Genomic DNA, 22,285 nt, shown 5'->3' on the forward strand with positions numbered 1-22,285 from the left:
GCTACACCTTGACTCTCTGGTACTGAAGTATAAGTGGAAACATCAGCAGACATTAAAGGGAGGGTGCATTGTGTGTATCATGCTGAGCCTCCTCATTTTCCTCCTGGCCACCTGCTTTCCATGCTTTCAACCCTCACTTCCTGCTCCCCTGACACTGAGAGCAGCAGTTAACTCCTTGGAGAGTTTAGTTAAAATTTCCCCCATAGAAGTTTGGCTAATTCCTGTTACAGAGCACATTGTTTATAAATCTATCACATGAATTACATTCTTCCCCTTGTCACTTGCATCAGATTCTCAAAGTCATTTTCTGAAATGACTCATTAATGACTCATTAATATAGGTATACTTTCACCTTGGGCACTTCCTTTCATTTACCATATTTGAAAAAGACCCTCCTGAGGGCCACTTTTACATCTTTGTTCTGCAGAGTGTAGATGAGTGGGTTCAGAGTGGTGCTGACAGCTGTGTATAGGATGGAGACAATTTTGACATTTTCCACAGAGGACCCAAAGCCAGGGAGGAGGTATGTGTAGATAAGTGTGGAGTAGTACATGCTGATCACCAGGAGGTGGGAAGAGCAAGTGGAGATGGCTTGGCACTTTCCTTCTGCTGAGCAGATGTGCAGGATGCTGGTGATGATGAAGGCATAGGAAACCATGGTGAGTAGGAAGTTGATGACCCCAAAGAAAATGTCCCCAATGACAACCATGATGTTGTTCAGATATGTAGGGCCACAGGTAAGTAGCAGCATTGTGGGGATTTCACACACAAAATGATGGACCTGGTAAGGGTTGCAGAAAGTTAGCTGTGCCATCAGGCCAGTGTGCACAGAAGAGTTGACCCCACTTACAACCCACACACTACCTGCCAGCAGGGCACAGAGAAGCCTGCTCATCAGTGTGTGATAGTGCAGGGGCTGGCAGATGGCCACATAACGGTCATAGGCCATGAGCAGCTGCACTTCAGCCACAAGTATCTATGGCAGGAAGCAGAGTTGGGTCAAACATCCCACATAGGAAATTATGTAGCTCCTGTCCACCAGATTTTCTAGCATTTGGGGATAACAGTGGATGTGCAGATGATATCTAAGATGGCCAGGTTGCTGAGAAAGAAGTATATTGGTGCGTGGAGGGCTGGATTCAGGAAGACGGCCGTGAGGATGAGACAGTTTCCTGAAAAAGTAATCAGGTAAACAAGGAGGAAAAAAGCAGCCAAGGCACCTTGGACCCAGGGGTTTTCTGAAAAGCCCTACAGTACAAACGCCACCAGGGATGTGTGGTTGTTTACTGCCATTGGGTCTGTCAGTCTCTCCAAGCAGTCGTTCTTGGGCAGAAGGAACTCAAGAATGCAGTTCTTGATGTGTCTTCTCTGTGAGCAAGTCCTGCTAGGACTCAACAAGTATGTTTGTAGTAGTGCCTTTGCCCTAGGAAACACAAGACTAAATATGTTAATGTAGGTCCCTTGCACTAAGGGAGACAATAAAAAGATTAACTCTCCCCTTTGTATTTCCCCCTGTAGCCCTACCAGTCCAACATATTCCTCTCCCCATGACAGCTTCTGATTCCAGTATGTGGTTGGAATGGTATTTCTCAGTAATTTACATATAAATGAAGACTGGTTTCACTTTAATTGTGAATATTTCCTACATTATCCTGACACATAAAAGCTACTGGGAGATGAATTATGCAACAAAGAGTGTTGTGCTCATCTGGGAGGTTGACATGGAAGACACCCACACTAAGCCAGGCAGACAAGCATTATTCATCAGACAGCTCTAGACTTTGGTAAACACAAAGAGAAAATCCAGTTCAACTGGGGATTGGGCAATGCTTCATGGACAAGATTGCCTCAAAGTTAGATGGGATGCTCACATTCAGAGGGCTGAAGTAGATAGAGGGATGGATTAAAGCCTGGAGTTTGGGTGTCCTGAAGTTAACAGCAAATGGGGACACAGCCTGGGAAGTGATCTGGGGCACTGGAAGTGTTCAAGTCTTGGGAGAGCAGCCACCAGCCTCAGAGCATGTGGGGGCACTGACAGAGAACAGCTGTACGTTAACCTGCTAGCATTACCTTCAGTCAAAACCTCAACTTCCCAACACTGTCTTGTCCACTCCTGCTGCTTCCCAGATTGTGTGAGTATGGGGAGTATGTGGGGATGTAGTGCTGCTCTCTGAGCAGCTGAATCCTGTTATCTTCAGGAGCCTTCTCCTGTTCTAAACCTACCCATGGTCTCTTGGGCTAAGTGAGAAGCTTTTTCCTTAATTGGGTGTTAGCATGAGATAGAGGCTAGCGATGTAGCAAAACACAACCTCAGTTTGCCCTGGTCTTCCTGGCAATGCACACACCTATCTCCCAAGACTCCAAAATCCCCTGATATCACACATCTGTATCCATTTCATCCTTGACCCAAGACACATGTGTAGGGTGGGACATGGCTCAGATGAGACCATTAATCTTGAGTTCCCCCCTCTGGGTCCAAGAACCCACTGTTACAACAAAGCCAAGGTAAACATTTCTGTCCCCTCCCCTGTGCCCCACACACCCACGCCCAGGCAGACCAAGGAAGAGGGAGTGTCCAATAACTTGCTGTGGAGCTTCTTGGTAGGTAAGGATTGAATGAGGGCAAGGAACTTCTAAACATGTGCACCAACTAATCAGGAGGTTGGTCTCTCTCCTGTATCTAATGAACAGAGATGAAGCAAACATGCAAATATATGTGCCTGGCTGTGAAAACTCAGTGGATGGAACACAGGAACAGACATATTCCGTGTTCTCTGATACTGCTCATGGTTGCCTGTTCAACCTCACCATCTTTTTCCCCAACACTAACAAGGCACAAGGAGTACACAGACTGCTGACCAGAGCCCAAGATATGACCCTGCAGAATTACGGTGCTGACAGCAGGATGGATTGGGTTCCTCACTCCTGAGATATTCAAATCTGAGAGTCACCAATAGGCCCATGCAAAGACTACCCCACACATACCCTTCTCTGTAAAGCACTGGACTGTTCCATGCTGGCATAAGTGATTTTCATTCTCCTCTGGCCCCTTCTACCCTGGATCCATCTCTAATGACCAGGGCACACACTGCCTGTGCATCCTCACATTTACTGCACTGTCTTTTGTCCCAGATTCTCAGGAAACTGAGTCAGTCACCTCCAGTTCATGCAGGCAGAGTGGCTTATTTAAAGACCTTGACTTATTCTGGAGTCAAAATCCACAAACATTGTTTTTCCTTCTTTGTGATGAGCTGCACAGATGGCACTGGGGGCAGCAGAGCAGAGAAATTCAGAGTCTCATGGCACTTCTGCATTTTAAGATGAAATATTAAAGACAGTAGCTAAGCAATTGGAGGGGCATGATTTCCACAATAAATCTTGTCAGGGCTAAACCAAAGCTATATATTAAAAGACATTGAAGTACTTACCAAATGCAATGGATGTGTCATGATGATGGGAGAGAGTGTTGCTGTGGGGGGAGTGGGGGGTGGGGGCGGTGGGGTTGAATGGGGCCTCATATTTTTTTAATGTAATATTTTTTAAAAAAGAATAAAAATAAATAAATAAAAAATAAAAGACATTGAAAGTAAAATGAGGAAAGTTAGTCCAAAATTCAAGGGTTATAAAGAATGGGCCTCAAATTTCATCCTATCTAAAATGAAGACGGTCATAGTTTCATGAATGATAAAATAAATCTTACCCTGATTAAAGGGGTGAGGATAAAAGTCCTGATTCCACCCATTTGGTGTCTCCTTTGTTTGTTGATGCCCTTTGAGTGGAGTCTGCTCAAGGATGATGCCAAGGTCACTGGGGAGCAAAGAGGGGCCAATGAGCAAAAGTGGCCCTCAGGGAGCAATACCCTCAGCCAGAGGTAAACAGGCATCTTGAAGGTGTGGTCCCCAGGTGTGGGCAGCTTTAGTACCTGAGGAGGGGGCAGAAGCAGACCAAGGCTCTAAGGCCTTGAGGAAGCTCCCAGACCTGTATCTGGAATCAAGCCCCTCACTACACTGACCTGACTGGCAAGTTTTGCTCTGATGATCCAGACAAGGGCCTGGGCATTGTCAACCTTGCAGGAATCCAATTTAGTCCTTACAGCAGTTATAGATTTACAGAAATTTGGGAAGGTAGTACAGAGGGTTCCCATTCACTCCACACCTAGTCCCCCCTAGTTTGCTATTGCATTAGTGTGGAAAACTTACTAAAGAACTGATTATGATGCATTATTGTTAACTAAATATCTCAATTTATTCAGAATTCCTCAGTTTTCCCAAATGTCCCTTTCTCTCTCTCAGCATCCATCCAGGACACCACAATACATTAAGTCATCATGTCACTATGGGTACTTAGATATTAATGTTCTTTCAGATGGTCCTTGTTTGATACCTTGACTATTTGAGGAGAACCAGTCAGGCACTTTGTAGATGACCCCTCCATTGGGATTTTTCTGAAGTTCTCCTTGTGATTAGACTGGTGTTATGGGATTGGGATGATGATCCCAAAGGTAATGTGTATTCTCATCACATCCTATGAAGGGTACATGCTACCAGTATGCCTTACCACGGAAGACAATGAACTTGATAAGATGGAATTTTTTAATCACTCAGGTTTTAAGGGACTGCAATATGGTGAGTGTGCATGGTCTCTGAGAGACACACTGACCTTGATGGCTGAGATTCATGCAGGAGTCCAAAGAGGAGTATATGCAAGCCAGTCCCCACCACACTCCTCAACAGGGTTGGTCCCAGCTCTGGGGCCACAGAGCCCTCAGCTCCTCAAGACATTCAGAGAAAGATGTGGAACCACTCTCCTTGTTGTCTGCCCAGGCTGATGGTGCAATGAGGCCATCACAGCCTCCTGCCTCCCACGTGTGACCAAAAGGTTCATAAATTATCAGCTGGAGGGGCAGGGCAAGATGGTGTCTGAGTGAGCATGCCTGATAATATCTCCTACAAAGAAGTGGCTGGGCAGCATTGGAGGTTCTTCGGGACCAGGCTGTTTCGGGATTTTTGCAGTGCAAGAGGTGTCTGGACATCGATTTGGTGGGAAGGTGCTGCAGGGAACACCTCACATTTGCTGGGTTTCCTCATCCCCGCTGCCTCATTTCTGTGTGAATTGATTTTGGCTACCTACACTATCCCCTTTCCCCTACATCTTGATATCCTCCATCATCTACCGTCTCTCCTATATTCCACCTTGCTTTTTTTGATCCCCAAAGTGTCTAACTCTTAATTTCTAATACCTTTTTTTTTGTTTTCTGTGTTTTATCCACTCTTGAAACTATTGCCTTTCTTTTCTCTTTCCCTCTCTTACGAAAACAATAGCTTTTTAATTCATACCATATTCCTCCCATATTCAGTCGACTACCTCATTATAGGTACTCTACCTACTGCTATAACTCTACACAACTTACATGAATCTAATATCCATCCTCCCAAATCTCATATTGTTGCTCTGTTAACATTTATCACCAATGCTACTTTACACTTTTTCCTTGCTTACACAATTGCCTTTCCCTGGCCTTAATACTTTCCTTTAAAGTGAACTCAACTAGCAATAAGAAATTAGAATAAGAAGAACAAAGTGACAAAGAGAAGATATAACACTTACACAAAAACAACAGCTAATTAATCCCCAAGACTAGGCAAAGCAGCTAAGGAACTGATTAAACCCATCAAGATAAAATGATGACTGGACAGCAACAAAAATCTACAAACCAAACCAGTAATCAGAAAAACATGGCTGAATCCAATTAACAAACTAAAAACCAGGAAGGCGAGCAGAACTTCGCACAAGTAATTAAAGATCTCAGAACATTTATCACTGACAAATTTAATGAAGTAAGGGAAGAGATTAACAACATGAAGACAACATTTGGAGGGGAACTTGCAGACATATGCAAAAAGATAACAGATATGATGGGAATGAACACCACAGTTCAAGAAAACAAAAATACACTTGCAGCAAATATCAGCAGACTAGAAGAGGCAGAGCAGAGAATTAGTGATGTGGAAGACAGAACATCAGAAATCAAACAGATAGTAGAATTGATCAATAAAAAGATAGAAAAAATCTAGCTAGGACTTAGGGACCTCAATGACAATGTAAAATGCTCAAACATACATATTATAGGCATCCCAGAAGAAGAAGAGAAGAGAAAGGGGTCAGAAGGAATGTTGCAGGAAATAATGGCTGAAAACTTCCCAAATCTACTAAGAGAGACAGATGTACATATTCAAGAAGCACAGCGCACCCCAATGGTCATAAACCCCAACAGGCCCACCCCAAGACATATACTTGTCAAATTATCCAATGCTCAAGACAAAGAGAAAATTCTAAAAGCAGCAAGAGAAAAGAAAACCATCACATACAAGGGAAGCTCCATAAGATTAAGTGCGGATTTCTCATCTGAAACCATGGAGGCAAGAAGGCAGTGGTGTGATATAGTCAAGGTACTAAAAGAAAAAATTTCCAAACAAGAATACTCTATCCAGCTAAACTAGAATTGAAAAATGATGGAGAATTCAAAATATTCACAGATAAACAGAAACTGAAAAAGTATGCCAACAAGAAACCTCCCCTTCAAGAAATTCTAAAGGGAGTTCTGCAGGAAGAAAGGAAAAAACAGGACAGGCAGAGTTGGAGGAGAGTGTAAGAGCAACAAAAAGACAAAAAGAGAAGAAAAAACAAGCAAACAAACAAAATATGGCCAACACAAGTCCAATCAAAATATGGCTAACATAAATAATTCCTTGAAAGTAATAACACTGAATGTCAACGGATTAAACTCACCTATCAAAAGAGTCAGACAGGGACATTGGATAAGGAAATATGACCCATCTATATGCTGTCTACAAGAGACACATCTTAGACACAGAGACTCATGGAGGCTGAAAGTGAATGGTTGGAAAACAATCATACAAGCAAACAATAATCAAAAAAAGGCAGGAGTAGCTATATCAATATCAGACAAAATAGACTTTAAATGTGAAACAATTGTGAGAGACAAAGAAGGGTAAAACATATTAGTGAACGGGACAATCTGTCAAGAAGATCAAACAATCATAAATATTTATGCTCCTAAATACATGAGACAATGCTCGAAAAACTAAGTGAAAGAACAGATGCATCTACAATTATAGTGGGGAATTTTAATATACCACTATCAACTCTGGACAGAACATCTCAAAAGAGAATCACTAAAGAAACAAAATATTTGAACAGTATATTAGAGGAGCTGGGTCTAATAGACATATTTAGATCATTACACCCAAACACAGCAGGATATACATTTTTCTCAAGTGCACATGGATCATTCTCCAAAATAGACCATATGCTAGACCACAAAGAAAGGCTTAATGAATTCTGAAAGATCGAAATCATACAAAATAATATCTCTGACCACAGTGGAGTGAAGCTGGAAATTTGCAACGGCCAGAGGCCCAGATTTCACACCAAGATATGGAAATTAAACAGCACACCATATTGAGAAAAGAAGAAATTGATGATCTCAACAAACCAATCACAAGTAAAGAGATAGAATCAGTCATTAAAAACCTCCCAACTAAGAAGAGCCCAGGGACAGATGGCTTCACAGGTGAAATCTACAAAATATTCTGGAAAGAACTAACACCAATCCTTCTGAAACTATTCCAAAAAATCGAAACAGAAGGAACATTGCCTAATTCCTTCTATGAGGCCAACATTACCCTAGTACCAAAGCCAAACAAAGACACCACAAGAAAGGAAAATTACAGACCAATTTCTCTAATGAAACTAGATGCAAAAATACTTAACAAAATACTTGCTAATTGTATTCAACAACACATTAAATGAATTATACACCACGACCAAGTGGGATTCATTCCAGGTATTCAAGGATGTTTCAACATAAGAAAATCAATCAATGTAATACACCATATAAACAGATTGAAGGAAAAAAATCACATGATTATACCTATAGATGCTGAAAAAGCATTTAACAAAATACTGCACACTTTCTTGATAAAAACACACCAAAAGATCGGAATACAAGGAAATTTTTTGAACATAATAAAGTGTATATATGAAAAACCTACAGGCAACATTGTTTACAATGGAGAAATCCTAAAATCCTTCCCTCTAAAATCAGGAACAAGACAAGGATACCCACTGTCTCCCCTTCTATTTAACATTGTCTTAGAAGTACTTGCTCGAGCACTGAGGCAAGAACCAGATATAAAAGGCATTCAGATTGGAAAGGAAGAAGTCAAAATTTCATTATTTGCAGATGACATGATCCTATACATAGAAAACCCTGAGAGATCTACAACAAAGCTTCTAGAATTCATAAATGAGTTTAGTAAAGTCACAGGCTATAAGATCAATGCGCAAAAATCAGTAGCATTTCTGTATACCAATAATGAGCAAGATCAGGAGGAAATCAAGAAACAAATACCATTCACAATAGTAAAGAAAAAATAAAATATTTAGGAATAAATTTAACTAAAGATGTAAAAAATTTATACACTGAGAACTATACAAGACTGTTCAAGGAAATCAAAGAAGACCTAAATAAATGGAAGATTATTCCCTGTTCATGGATAGGAAGACTAAATATTATTAAGATGTCTATCCTACCAAAATTCATCTACACATTCAATGCATTCCCAATAAAAATCAACACAGCCTTCCTTAAGGAACTTGAAAAACTAACTATGAAATTTATTTGGAAAGGAAAGAGGCCCCAAATATCCAAAGACATATTGAAAAAGAAAAACGAAATTGGAGGAATCACATTTCCTGACTTCAAAACATACTACAAAGCTACAGTAGTGAAAACAGCATGGTATTGTCATAAGGAGAGACACACAGAGCAATGGAATCGAATTGAAAGTTCTGATATAGAACCTCATATATATAGCCATATAATATTCGAAAAAACCACCAAACCCTCTCAACTGGGAGAGAATGGCCTATTGAACAAATGGTGCCTGGAGAACTGGATATCCATATGTAGAAGAATGAAAGAGGATTACCATCTCACACCTTATACAAAGATCAACTCAAGATGGATGAAAGACCTAAATATAAGAGCCAAGACCATAAAGATTTTGGAAAGCAGTGTAGGGAAACATCTACAGGACCTTGTAATAGGAAATGGCTTCATGAATATCACACCAAAAGCAGGAGCAGCAAAAGAACTAATAGATAATTGGGACTTCCTCAAAATTAAAGCCTTCTGCACCTCAAAGGAGTTTGTCAAGAAATTAAAAAGGGAACCCACACAATGGGAAAGAATATTCGGTAACCATATATCTGATAAGAGACTTATAACTTGCATATATAAAGAACTAATATATCTTGAAAATAAAAAGATAACCCATTTTAAAAAATGGGAAAAAGATTTAAACAGACACTTCTCCAAAGAAGAAATACAAATGGCTAAAAAGCACAGGAAACAGTGCTCGAAATCTCTAGCTATCAGGGAAATGCAAATCAAAACTACAATGGGATACCATGTTACACCCATAAGATTGGCAATTATGAAAAAAACAGAAGAATACAAATGCTGGAGAGGATGTGGAGAAATGGGGACTCTCATCCACTGCTGGTGGGAATGCAGAAGGATCCAACCATTCTGGAGGACAGTTTGGCAGTTTCTCAAAAAACTAACCATAGATTTGCCATATGACTCAGCAATACCACTGCTGGGTATATACCCAGCAGAACTGAATACAAGGACACAAACCGATATATGTACACCAATGTTCATAGCAGCATTGTTCACTATCGCCAAAATTTGGAATCAACCCAAATGTCCATCAACAGATTAATGGATCAATAAAATGTGGTATATACATACGATGAAATACTACTCGGCTGTAAGAACAAATACACTACAAACACATGTGATAACATGGATGAATCTTGAGAACCTTACTTAGAGTCAAGCAACCCAGGCATTGAAGGACAAATACTACATGACCTCAATGATATGAAATAAGCAAGCTGCCTCAGAGAGCTAGAAACTGGAAGATAGGTTTACAGGAAATCGGGGGGTGGAGGAAGGATGTGAGCTGACGTCTGCAGGGGTGGAATCTATGATGAGCTGGCAGTAAGTATGAGCACAAAGAAGAGATAACATGGGGGCAAGGGGTTGCCTTTGGGTGGGGCTTTGCGGGTTTGAGGGGGGCTGGGGATGGGCGGATGGGTAATATTGCTAAACAATTGGGGGGAGGGAGGGTCAACATACCAATATAGGAAAGTGTCAGGTGTTGGTTGAGAGTAAAATGCTGAGAAAATCATATCAAAATATAATTAGGAGGGTTACCTGTTTAGGATGCTCAGAGGGGATGGTCTGACGCAGGACAGACTCCTGGGGAATGTCTAAATGCTCATTTTGCCAGGGTGGGTTGTACCATTGGGTAGAGACCCAAGTAGTGAGTGTGGGGGTGGACCCACATCCTGGGGAGAACTAATGCCATCAAATAGAGGGAACTGTATCTCTCGAGAGAAAGGGTGGCTCCCAGAGCATTAGGGCAGTTGAGCAAGTCAGGCCCTGAACACTGTTGCAAGTATCTCTGGATGTGGATCCTCGGGAAATGGAGATTGACTGTTGCTGTGGGCCCCAAGGTGAGGGGAAAATGGATGTTGAATGGATGGAACCAAGGTAAATGTGGGGGCAAGAGAGGAGTTTTGCAAGAGTACACATGGATGGATATAAAACATGTAATATTACACCAAAAACATACAGGGGATGAGAGACTAATAATGTAAACCATAATGTAAAACATAGGATAACTAAAAATTTAGAAAACTGTATATCCTAAAGTATGGACCACAATGTAAGCACAGATGTCACCTTGTTTGAAAGCTCTTGTCTCAGAGTCTGTACATCAGTTTCAGTAAATATGATATGAATAAGTTAAAAGATTATCGCTGTAGAAGGGAAAAGGTTTTATGGTGGATGTGCGGGAGTACTGTATATTGTATATATGAATTACTGGGATCTAAGGCTCTTGTGAAGAGAAGCTCAATATTAGGAAAAAAGAAAAGAAAAAGGTATGATGTAGAATTTTTCCAAATCAATAAGTATTCTAGATCTAACCTTTAAACTCATCGCTATATTCCATTTCACTAGTAAGGGAACCTGACATTATATTGGGCTTCACTTTTCAGGAAGTTTTGGATCACAGAGTGGTTCAACAATGGCAGCGGAGGAATACTGGTATGGGATGTTATGGACAGGCGATATATGGTTTACAGGGTGTTATACAGGGCATGTGTCCAGGGTGCATGGAAATGTTTGGACATAGTCATAGTGGAAATGATTAAAAACAACAGCTTGGGAGGGTACTGGGTTACTGGCTGGGGGGGTGTGTGCTTTGTCGTGGTCCCTAGGGGAGCAGCGGCAGTCCCCCAGGTGCAACGGTAAGGACCAGGAAGGAATGAGGGTCCAATAGTGAGCCCCTGATACTAATGACTATGCTTGTGAGCCTATACACCTGAAATAAGAACAAGGCCTAGAGCAGCACTGTGCTGGGAGTTTCCTCCTGACAGCCTCCGTGTTACTCTAATGTGGCCAGTCTTGAAGGGAAACTCAGCATGTAAATGCAATGCCTTCCCCCCAGCGTGGGACATGACACCCGGGGATGAGCCTCCCTGGCACTAAGGGATCACTACCAAGTACCAGCTGATGATGTAACTAAAAAATGACCTTGAATTAAAGGTTCAATGCAGACCAGCAGAATATCCCTGTCTACATATAATGACAGGAGTTAAAAATGCTGTTTGACCTAAAGTAAGGGGGAAATGGAAAGGAGAAATGAGTTTATATGGCTATGAGTCTCTAAAAAAGAGACTGGATGTTGTCAGAAGGATTGCCCTTATGCACACCTGAGCAAAGTCTCAGAGACAGATAAAGTAGATACAACCCCAGGTATTGGTTCTTTTGAGGGCTAAAGAGACCCACAGGTTCTATGGTCATGGCAGATGGGGTTCACTGCCATGTCAGTTGGCCCTTCTTTGGAGCTGGTGTTTCTTCATGATGAAGCTGGACTCAGATTGGATCTCTTTTCACAAGCCTTTCATACAACTTTACTGGAATTGTAGTTGGTGCTGGGGCTTAAGATATATCTAGGGGATTTGAATCTCTGGACTGACAATATGACAGCCAGGCCCTGACCTCAACAGACTTCAGCTCCTACACTCTGGTTTATTGGACTTACTGCACTCAACTAACATGGAGTTGAAGAATGTCAACCACCACACCATGGAGCCTAGAGTGCCTACAACTGAAAGCAGGAGGATTGCATCCAGTATCCATGTGGAATCTAAACCCCCTCTTGACATAGATGTGGAATGGACACAATCAAGCCATGGTCCACAGAAAGGAGGAATACAGTAAGGATCAGAGTGGACTTAATGATATTCTATTCATGAACTATAATAATCGAGAAAATGTGGCATTGATGTGGAAAAAGTGGTCATGGTGGCTGCTGGGTGCGGGGAAGAGGAGGAAGAGAAGAGATGTGGAGGCATTCTCGGGACTTGGAGTTGTCCTAGGTGGTGCCCCAGAGACAATTGCCGGATGTTGTATGTCCTCCCATGGCCCACTGGATGGAACGTGGCAAAGTATGGGCTATGGTGTGGAACACGGGACATGGGGTGCAGCGATGCCTGGAGATGTACTCACCAGACGCAATGGATGTGACATGATGATGGGGGAGAGTGTTATTGGGGGGGGAGTGGTGGGGTGGGGGCGGTGGGGGTGAATGGGGGCCTCATATTTTTTAATGTCATATCTTTTTTAAAAAATGAATAATTGAGTAGAATTTGAGAAAAAAAATTATCATCTGGATATCTGCTTATAACGTGTCCAGTTTTTGGACATGCAACCATAATATAGACAAGGAAAACCTAGCAATTTTTCCTAGGCACCAATATCTGAATATATTGCAAAATCTTCTCATTATGAAACAGGCAATAAGTGGCCATTATTGATTAACCACCACACCAGGGAGCCGAGATTGCCTACAACTGAAAGCAGGAGAATTGCATCCAGCATCCATGTGGAATCTAAGCTCTCTCTTGATATAGATGTGGAGTGGACACAACCATTCTTAGGTCCACACGATGGAGGAATCGAGTATGGATTAGAGTGGACTTACTGATATTCTATTCATGAACTATTGTGATTAGTAATCGAAGAAAATGTGTTATTGGTGTGGAGAAAGTGGCCCTGGTGGCTGCTGGGGGTAGGGAGTGGGAGGAAGAGATGAGATGTGGGGGCGTTTTCAGGGCTTGGAGTTGCCCTGGGTGATGCTGCGGGGACAGTTACCAGACACCGTATGTCCTCCCATGGCCCACTGGGTGTATTGTGGGAGAATGTGAGCTATGATGTGGACCATTGACCATGAAGTTCAGTGGTGCTCAGAGATGTATTCACCAAATGCAATGAATGTTTCATGATGATGGAGGAGATTGTTGTTATGGGGGGAGGAGTGGGATGAGGGAGGTAGAAGGTATATGGGGACCTCATATTTTTTGAATGTAATATTAAAAAAATAAAGACAAAAAATGTGGATACTTGGGCTGATTTTGATACTTGCACTGGGTCTGTTACCTTAGAAGTTTTTAGGGCTAAGGGTTTATATTCCTCTTTGCATGGAAGTTTCGGTGGTGGTTGCTACTTCCTATAACTAATTTATAGTTTAAAACTGGTGATATAGTTCCAAGGGGGTTAAGAGAAAGGGTTGCAGGAGTATATTTGGGAATATGCCTCAATGACTGTGCCTCATCTTTGAACTCATTTTGTGCTTTAACATCACTTGCCAAGACTGTAAATTCAGAATCTAGGTCTCTATTTTCAGCATCTATTGCCAACCCAGCTGCTTGCTTTTCATAATTTGGTTGGCATGATCTTGACAGAAAGTTTTCTTTCAACAGTCCAAAATTATCTTGCAGCACTGCACCCTGATTACTCTGACCAACAAACCTTCATAATATATCAGAAATGTCACAAGCCTTCTTGATTAGCTCTAACATTTGCAAGGTGGATATGATTATCACACCTACTATAGCAATAAATGAGTCACCCCACTGAAGATGTGCCACTGCAGCTGGTGTTTGGGGATACAATTTCAATTATGACATGCCTAGCATATCCATCATTTGAGTGTACAAGATGAAGTGTAAGTCCAACACTTTGTAAATTCTCCTTTATTAATTCAGCCTTCTTAATAGAACGTCTTTGTTTTCTTCCTAAACACCATTGTTCAACTTTAGTGTGCCATGACTATTTGCTTCTCTGTTATAGTATCCAAAAATGAGCAATCTGCTGCATTCTAACAACCTAACAGTAAGGGCTCACTTTTGTATATGGATATGCTATTCTTCATATTCTTCAAATCTTTGCAAGGCATGGAATGGAAAAAATGACTTAAACCTGATCTTGTAAGTCGCAAGGGTGTGCTTGCGCTTGGTGATTATCTTGAGCTGGTTGACAATGATAGAAGTGAGCTAGGGCATGGGCTGCCCTTCAAACTGGGAGCACACCAGCAAGTCGATGGGGAGATCCTCCAAGAAGGAGAAGAACCAGCTGGTGAAGGGCAGGCCAGTGAAGCAGCCTCTCCACCACTAGGGACAGCTTGATGAACAGGCAGGTGGACTTCCAAACAGGACGTCTATGTCAATGGCCCGGCGGAAGCCCGCGTGGTACTCCACCTCTGCCTGGAAGGCCAGTTCCTGGGAAACAGCGGGCAGCACCTCCCCCTCAGGTCATCGGGCTCTTGGGTGACTACAGGCACAACGGGCACAGAAGCCTGATTGTCTTCATGCAAGGCACGGCCTCTCCTAGGAACACGCCCCGCAGGCCCAGCCTTTCCAGCAGGCGCTCCGGCGCCCTGTTCTGCAGCAGTTCCATTAACTCCACTGTGATCTTTTGACCCAGCGGCGGGTAAGCGCGGTGTCCCGCAGCTCACCGAACAGCAACAGGTTGGTGGCATTGAGGAAGGAGCAGGGCGGTGGGACGGGGGTTTCGGGGGCCGGGCTGCGCTCTCCTCGGGGGACCCGCCCGTGGTCTCCTCAGCCCCTCCGCCACCTTGCAAGTTCTTCCTCGTGGGCGGGCAGGGCCCCGGCTTCCTGTACCGGAAGCACCGTCCGCCCAGGCGCCCTTGTCAGGCTTTAGCTCCGGATATTTGCGGCAGAGCAGCCGGAAGCGGGTGAGGAGAGTGAGAAGGAGCCCAGCCCCGCCGACGACCACAGGAGCACAAGCTGCGGCGGCATCCCACCGCTGCTCCCGCCCGGGCCGCCCGGCACCTGCTCCCGTGCGCACAGCGCCTCTCCCTTCACACCGCCGCCCCCGCTGTCCCCATCTTAAGGACACAGGCGTGCGGGGTCGGGCGAGCGGCTCTCTGGGCCTCTCGGAGTCAATCCCGCCGACTCGGTGCAGCGCCCCAACCGGCTGCAGCCCGCGCGGGAGCGGCGGGAGCCCCCTGGTGTGGTAGCTGCAGCTGTGGCAGCCGCGGGCCAAAAATGCTTTCTTATCCTCCCTTCCAGGAGTGTTAAGAGTTCTTGCTCTTATATTTAGGTTTTTGCGAAATTTTGAATTAACTTTTGCCTGCGGTATGAGGTAGGAGTCCACCTTCATTATGTTGCATATGGATATCCAGTTTCCCATCGCCATTTGTTGAAAGGAAGATTCTTTACCAACTGAGTTGACTAGACACCCTTTTCAAAAATCCCTTGGCCATAAATATAAGGATGATTTCAGTGCTCAAGATTTCATTCCTTTGGTCCATATATCATCCTTGCCATTTTCATTATTGTGACTTTGTAGTTAGTTTTAAGATCGGGCAGTGTGAGTCTCCCAACTCCATTCTATTTTTCAAAATGTTTTTGGCTATTCGGGGTCCCTTACTCCGATTTGCCTTTCCAATTCTGCAAGGTATGCTACTGTAATATTGTTTAGGATTGATTGGTACCTGTAAATCACATCGCGTAGAATTTAACATCAACAATTTTTAGTATTCTCATATAAATGCAAAATATCCTTCCGGCGGTATACTTTTTCTTGGATTTTTAAAAGAATGTTTTGTGGTATATTGTATATATGTTTTTTACACTCTTGGTTAGATTTATCCCTAAGTATGTGATTCTTTTATTTGCTATCGTAAATAGAATTTTGCCTGAATAATTTCTTGAGAATTTTAATTTCTAGTGTGTAGAAACAATACTGATTTTTACTTGTCGATCTTGTACCCCACCATGTTGCTGTTTTTGCTTAATAGTTCTCGTAAACTTGTGGATTTTTCAGGATTTCTGTAATTAGGATCATGTCATCTGCAAATAGGAAAAATTTCACCTCTTCCTATCCAATTTGGATACCTTTTATTTCTTTTATTTGACTAATTGGCTGAAAGCAACACTAAAATGTTGAGTAAGAGTGGTTATGGTGGGCATCCTTTTTTGTTTCTGAAATCATATAGTCTTTTGCTATTGAGTATAATGTTAGAGATGTGTTGTTGTTTTTTTAACATGACTTTTATCATGTGTAAATTTCCTTCTAATCCTTGTTTTTTAAGTGTTTTTTTATCAAGGTATGCTGGATTTTGTCAAATGTCTTTTCTGCTTGAATTGAGATAAAATGATCATATGTTAATTTTCCCCTTCGTTTTGCTAATATGATGTACTACATTTAATTGATTTTCTTATGTTGAACCAACTTGGCATTTGTGGAATAAATCCCACTTCATCATGGTGTATAATAATTTTAATGTATTGTTTGATTAGTTTTGTTTGTATTTCGGGGTTTAATTTTTCATTTATATTAACAAAAAAATATTGTTACGTACTTTCTTCCTTACAATATATTTATCTGACTTTGCTGTTAGGAAGATTTGGGCCTCATTGAATGGCTTTAGAGAGTACTCCCTTCCCTAAAATTTTGGAAGGTTTAAAGCAGGTTTGAAGTCTGTTCTCGTTCAAATATTTGATAAAATTCACCTGTGAAGTCATCTAGACCTGGGCTTTTGCTTGTTGGGAGCTTTTTAATTACTGATTAAATCTCCTTAGTAATTAGTCTATTCATGTCTTCTATTTCTTTCTGAGTCACTGTAAATAGTTTATAAGTTTCTAGGATTTTCCCTTTTATCTACATTATCTAAACTTTTGGCATATAATTGTTTATAGTGTTCTTATATTCCTTTTTATTTCATAGAGTTGGAAGTATTACTTACCCTTTCATTCCTGATTTTAGTTATTCATGTTCTTTTCCTTTATCAATCTAGCTATTTTTTTCAATTTATTGACCTTTTAATAGAAACAACTTACAATTTTAAAAAATTTACTATATTCTTTTATTCTCTATTTAGCTTAGTTATTTATTTTGCTTGGCTTTAGGCTTAGTTTGCATTTATTTTTATAGATACTCTATGAGATTAGATCTCTGGTTTGAGCTAATTCTTATTTTAAAATTTAAACATTTAATGCTATAAATTTCACTCTCAGCATTGACTTCACTGCATGCAATAGTTTTTGGTGTACTGTGTTTTCATTTTCATTCACCTCAATATAATTCCTAATATCCGTTGGGAAATTAGGCCAATTCTTTGGCCAATTGGTGGTTTAATAGTGAAGTATTTAATTTGTGAATTTTTCATTTCTTCTCATCAAATTTTAGTTTCATTCCATTGGTGTATGAGAAAATATACTGTCTAATTTCATTATTTTTTAATTAACTGAGATTGTTGTATGATCTCATGTATTGTCTAACCTGAGAATGATTCATGTGGACAGAAGAATATATATTCTTTTTTTTTATTTCATTTTATTTATTCATTTTTTAAAATTATTACATTAAAAAAATATGAGGTCCCCATTCACCCCCACTGCCCCCACCCCACCACTCCCCTCACAGGAACACTCTCCCCCATCATCATGACACATCCATTGCATCTGGTGAGTACATCTCTGAGCATCGCTGCACCCCATGGCCTGTGGTCCACACCATAGCCCACACTCTCCCACGTTCCATCCAGTGGGCCATGGGAGGACATACAATGTCCGGCAATTGTCCCTGCAGCACCACTCAGGACAACTCCAAGTCCCGAAAATGCCTCCACATCTAATCTCTTCCTCCCATTCCCCGCACCTAGCAGCCACCATGGCCACTTTTTCCACACCAATGCCATATTTTCTCGATTATTAACCACAATAGTTCATGAATAGAATATCATTAAGTCCACTCTAATCCTTACTGTATTCCTCCTTCCTGTGGACCTTGACTTGGTTGTGTCCATTCCACATCTATGTCAAGAGGGGGCTTAGATTCCACATGGATACTGGATGCAATCCTCCTGCTTTCAGTTGTAGGCACTCTAGGCTCCATGGTGTGGTGGTTGACATTCTTCAACTCCATGTTAGCTGAGTGGGGTAAGTCCAATAAATCAGAGTGTAGGAGCTGAAGTCTGTTGAGGCTCAGGGCCTGGCTATCATATTGTCAGTCCAGAGATTCAAATCCCCTAGATATATCTTAAACCCCAGTACCAACTACAATTCCAGTAGAGTAGCATGAAAGTCTTGTGAAAAGAGATCCCATCTGAGTCCAGTTCCATCACGCAGAAACACCAGCTCCAAAGAAGGGCCAACTGACATGGCAGTGAACTCCATCTGCTATGACCATAGAAACTGTGGGACTGTTTAGCCCTCAAAAGAACCAATACCTGGGGTTGTATCTACTTTATCTGTCTCTGAGACTCTGCTCAGGTGTGCGTAAGGGAAATCCTTCTGACAACCTCCAGACTCTTTTTTAGAGACTCATAGCCATATAAACTCATTTTTCCTTTCCATTTTCCCCTTAATTTAGGTCAAACAGCATTTTTAACTCCTGTTATTATATGTAGACAGGGATATTCTGCTGGTCCGCGTTGAACCTTTAATTCAAGGTCATTTTGTAGTTATGTCATCAGATGGTACTTGGTAGTGATCCCTCAGTGCCAGGGAGGCTCATCCCCGGGTGTCATGTCCCACGCTGGGGGGAAGACATTGCATTTACATGCTGAGTTTGGCTTTGAGACTGGCCACATTTGAGTAACATGGAGGCTGTCAGGAGGGAACTCTTAGGCACAGTGCTGCTCTAGACCTTGTTCTTATTTCAGGTGTATAGGCTCACAAGCATAGTCAGTAGTATCAGGGGCTCACTATTGGACTCTCATTCCTTCCTGGTCCTTGCCATTGCACCTGGGGGACTGCCGCTGCTCCCCTAGGGACCATGACAGAGCCCCTCCTGGCCAGGAACCCAGTACCCTCCCAGCTGTTGTTTTTAATTGTTTCCACTATGAGTATATGCAAACATTTCCATGCACCCTGGACACATGCCCTGTATAACTCCCTGTCAACCATATATATTCTGATGCTTGGGTGAAGTAGTATCTATATGTTCAGTAGATCTACTTGGCTTAGATATTATCCAAGTCTTCTATTTGTTTATAATGTATGTCTATAGTATCTTAAATATATTAAAATTTATTATTAATGAAGAACCATATATTCCTCTCTTAAAATCTGTTAATATTTTTGTATATATTTTGGGATTCTGCCATTAGGTGCATATATATTTATAATCATGTCTTCTTGTTAAATTAACCCCATTAACAGTTTATAGTGACCTTCTTTGACACTTGTAATTGTTTTCTGACTGAAAGTCTATTTTATCAACTGTTAGTGTAGATACCAGAGCTCTCTTTTGGTTATTCTTTCCATAGTATATATTTATTCCAACCTTTCACTTTTAAGCTACTTGGTTCTCCGAATGAAAGATGAGTCTCTTGTAAATATCGTATGGTTGGGCCATGCATTTTTGTATACTTTGTTATCACTAACTTTTGACTGAATAGCTTCATCTGTTTACATTTAAAGTAATGATAAAGCTGGAATTTCTTTTGTTATTTGCTGTTCTCTCTTATAAGTCTTATTACAGAAGTTTTTAATATAATCTTTATTTTTCAAGAGGTTTTAGATTACAGAAAAATTACATTAAAAATGTAAGGTATTCCCATATACTCTTCCTATATCTGCCCTATTAATAATATGTTACAGGTGTGTGGCTCATTGTTAGAATTGATGAATAAATATTGAATCATTGCTACTAAACATTGTCTATTGCTTACATTTCAGTTTACACTTAGTTCCAATGCCCTAAAAATGCCCTATGTTCCACCTATTGTTCCCTCAACCTCCCTTCACAACCTTGGGTATCCACTATACTTACATCAATAATACATGTTCCTCCGTTGCTACACTACTAATAAGTTTATGTTGGCCATGGTTGCATTACCCCCTTTTGTATGATCATTCCTCACTCTTGAGGATTTGTATACAGTGATGTAAACTCTACATCTGACTAAGAAGGGGCTTAATCCCATGGGGTAGATGGAAGGAACTGTCTTGCTTGCAATTGTTGATACCCTATTTGGGGGTGGGGGGAGATTGGTGTTGTCCATCATCATCTTCTTGTTAGTTATCTTGGGTGAGTCCGAAGAACTAGAGAGTAGGTGTTGGCTGCTACTCTGCTGAAATTCAGGGCTCAACCAACATATGAACAGCCAGATGATATAAGTCTTTGGACATAAATTTAATGGGTATGCTACTAATTATAGGTTGAAATAAAAAAGGGCCAAAATCTGTGAGTAGAAGAATTATAAATGATTCTACTCTGACACATTGGGAAGATAAGTTATCATGTATTCCGGGGTAAGGCCCACTAATGGGGGACTGATTTCCTGTGCTTGTGTGCCCTACCTATAGATTCTAGATGCCTCTAGATCCTTCAGTAACACCCCTGGTTGAGACACTGTTTGCTGTGGCAGTCAGCAAAAATCCTTCTGAGACATATATAACTATGATCTTTGGAATGACCTCCCAACTCATTTTGAAATATCTTAATCATAAAATATTCTATATCAGATCTCTCAGTTAAGTTCCATTGGTCAGTAATTCTATCCTTATGCCAATACCATGCCATTTTGACCACTATAGCTTTGTAGTATGTTTTAAAGTCAGTTAATATGATTCCTCCTATTTCATTTTTCTTTTTCAATAGGTCTTTGGCTATTCAGGGCCTCTTTCCTTTCCAAATAAATTTCATAATTTGTTTTTCCAGTTCATTAAAAAATGCTTTGTTAATTTTTATTGGGGTTGCATTAAATCTGTATATCAGTTTTGGTAGGATAGACATCTTAATGATATTTTGTCTTCCTATCCACGAACAGGGAATATTCTTCCATTCACATAAGTCTTCATTGATTTCCTTTAACAGTGTTATGTAGTTGTCTAAGTCTTTTACATCTTTAGTTAAATTTATACCTAGGTATTTGATATTTTAAATTTACTATTGTATATGGTATTTTTTCTTGATTTCTTCATCAGATTGGTCATTATTGGTGTACAGAAGTACTACTGATTTTTGTGCATTGATTTATAGCCTGTGACTTCACTGAATACATTTATGAGTTCTAGAAGCCTTGTAGATTTCTCAGGGCTTTCTATGTATAGGATCATGTCATCTGCAAATAGTGAAATTTTGTCTTCTTCCTTTCCAATTTGGATGCCTTTTATATCTTTTTCTTGCCTCAGTGCTGAGCAAGTACTTCTAACACAGTATTGGACAAGATGGGTGATCGTGGGTATCCTTGTCTTGTTCCTGATCTTAAAGGGAATGATTTTATGATTTCAACATTGCATATGATGTTAGCTGTGGGTTTTCATATATACCCTTTATCATGTTCAGAAAGTTTCCTTCTATTCCTATCTTTTGCAGTGTTTTTACCTGGAAAGTGCGCTGTGTTTTTTGAAGGATTTTTCCACATCTATAGATAAGATCATGTGATTTTTTTTTTCTTTCAATCTGTTTGTGCTGTGTATTACATTGATTTTCTTATGTTGACCAATCCTTGCATATCAGGGATGTAATCCACTTGGTCATGGTTTATAATTCATTTGATGTGTTCTTCATTATGATTAACAACTATTTTTTAAGGATTTTAGGATCTAAGTTCATTAGAGAGATTGTTCTGTAATTTTCCTGTCTGTGGCACCTTTGTTTGGCTTTGCTTTAGGGTAATTTTGGCATCCCAGAATGTGTTAGGCAATGTTCCTTCTATTTCAATATTTTGGAAGAGTTTAAGCAAGACTGGTGTTAGTTCTTTCTGGAATGTTTGTTAAAAATCACCTGTGAATCCGTCTGACCCTGGGAACTTCTTAGTTGGAAGGTTTTTAATGATTGATTCTATATCTTTACTTATGATTT

At 40.9% G+C, this 22,285-nt stretch overlaps 1 pseudogene; it reads right to left on the bottom strand.

Annotated features, from left to right (window-relative positions):
* Window positions 1-367: 367 nt before the first annotated feature.
* On the bottom strand, window positions 368-15,658 carry LOC101430007 (PDZ domain-containing protein 8-like; annotated as a pseudogene).
* Between the last annotated feature and the right edge of the window lie 6,627 nt (window positions 15,659-22,285).

Source organism: Dasypus novemcinctus, chromosome 19 (assembly GCF_030445035.2).
Source record: "Dasypus novemcinctus isolate mDasNov1 chromosome 19, mDasNov1.1.hap2, whole genome shotgun sequence".
In the NCBI taxonomy this organism is placed as follows: Eukaryota; Metazoa; Chordata; class Mammalia; order Cingulata; family Dasypodidae; genus Dasypus; species Dasypus novemcinctus.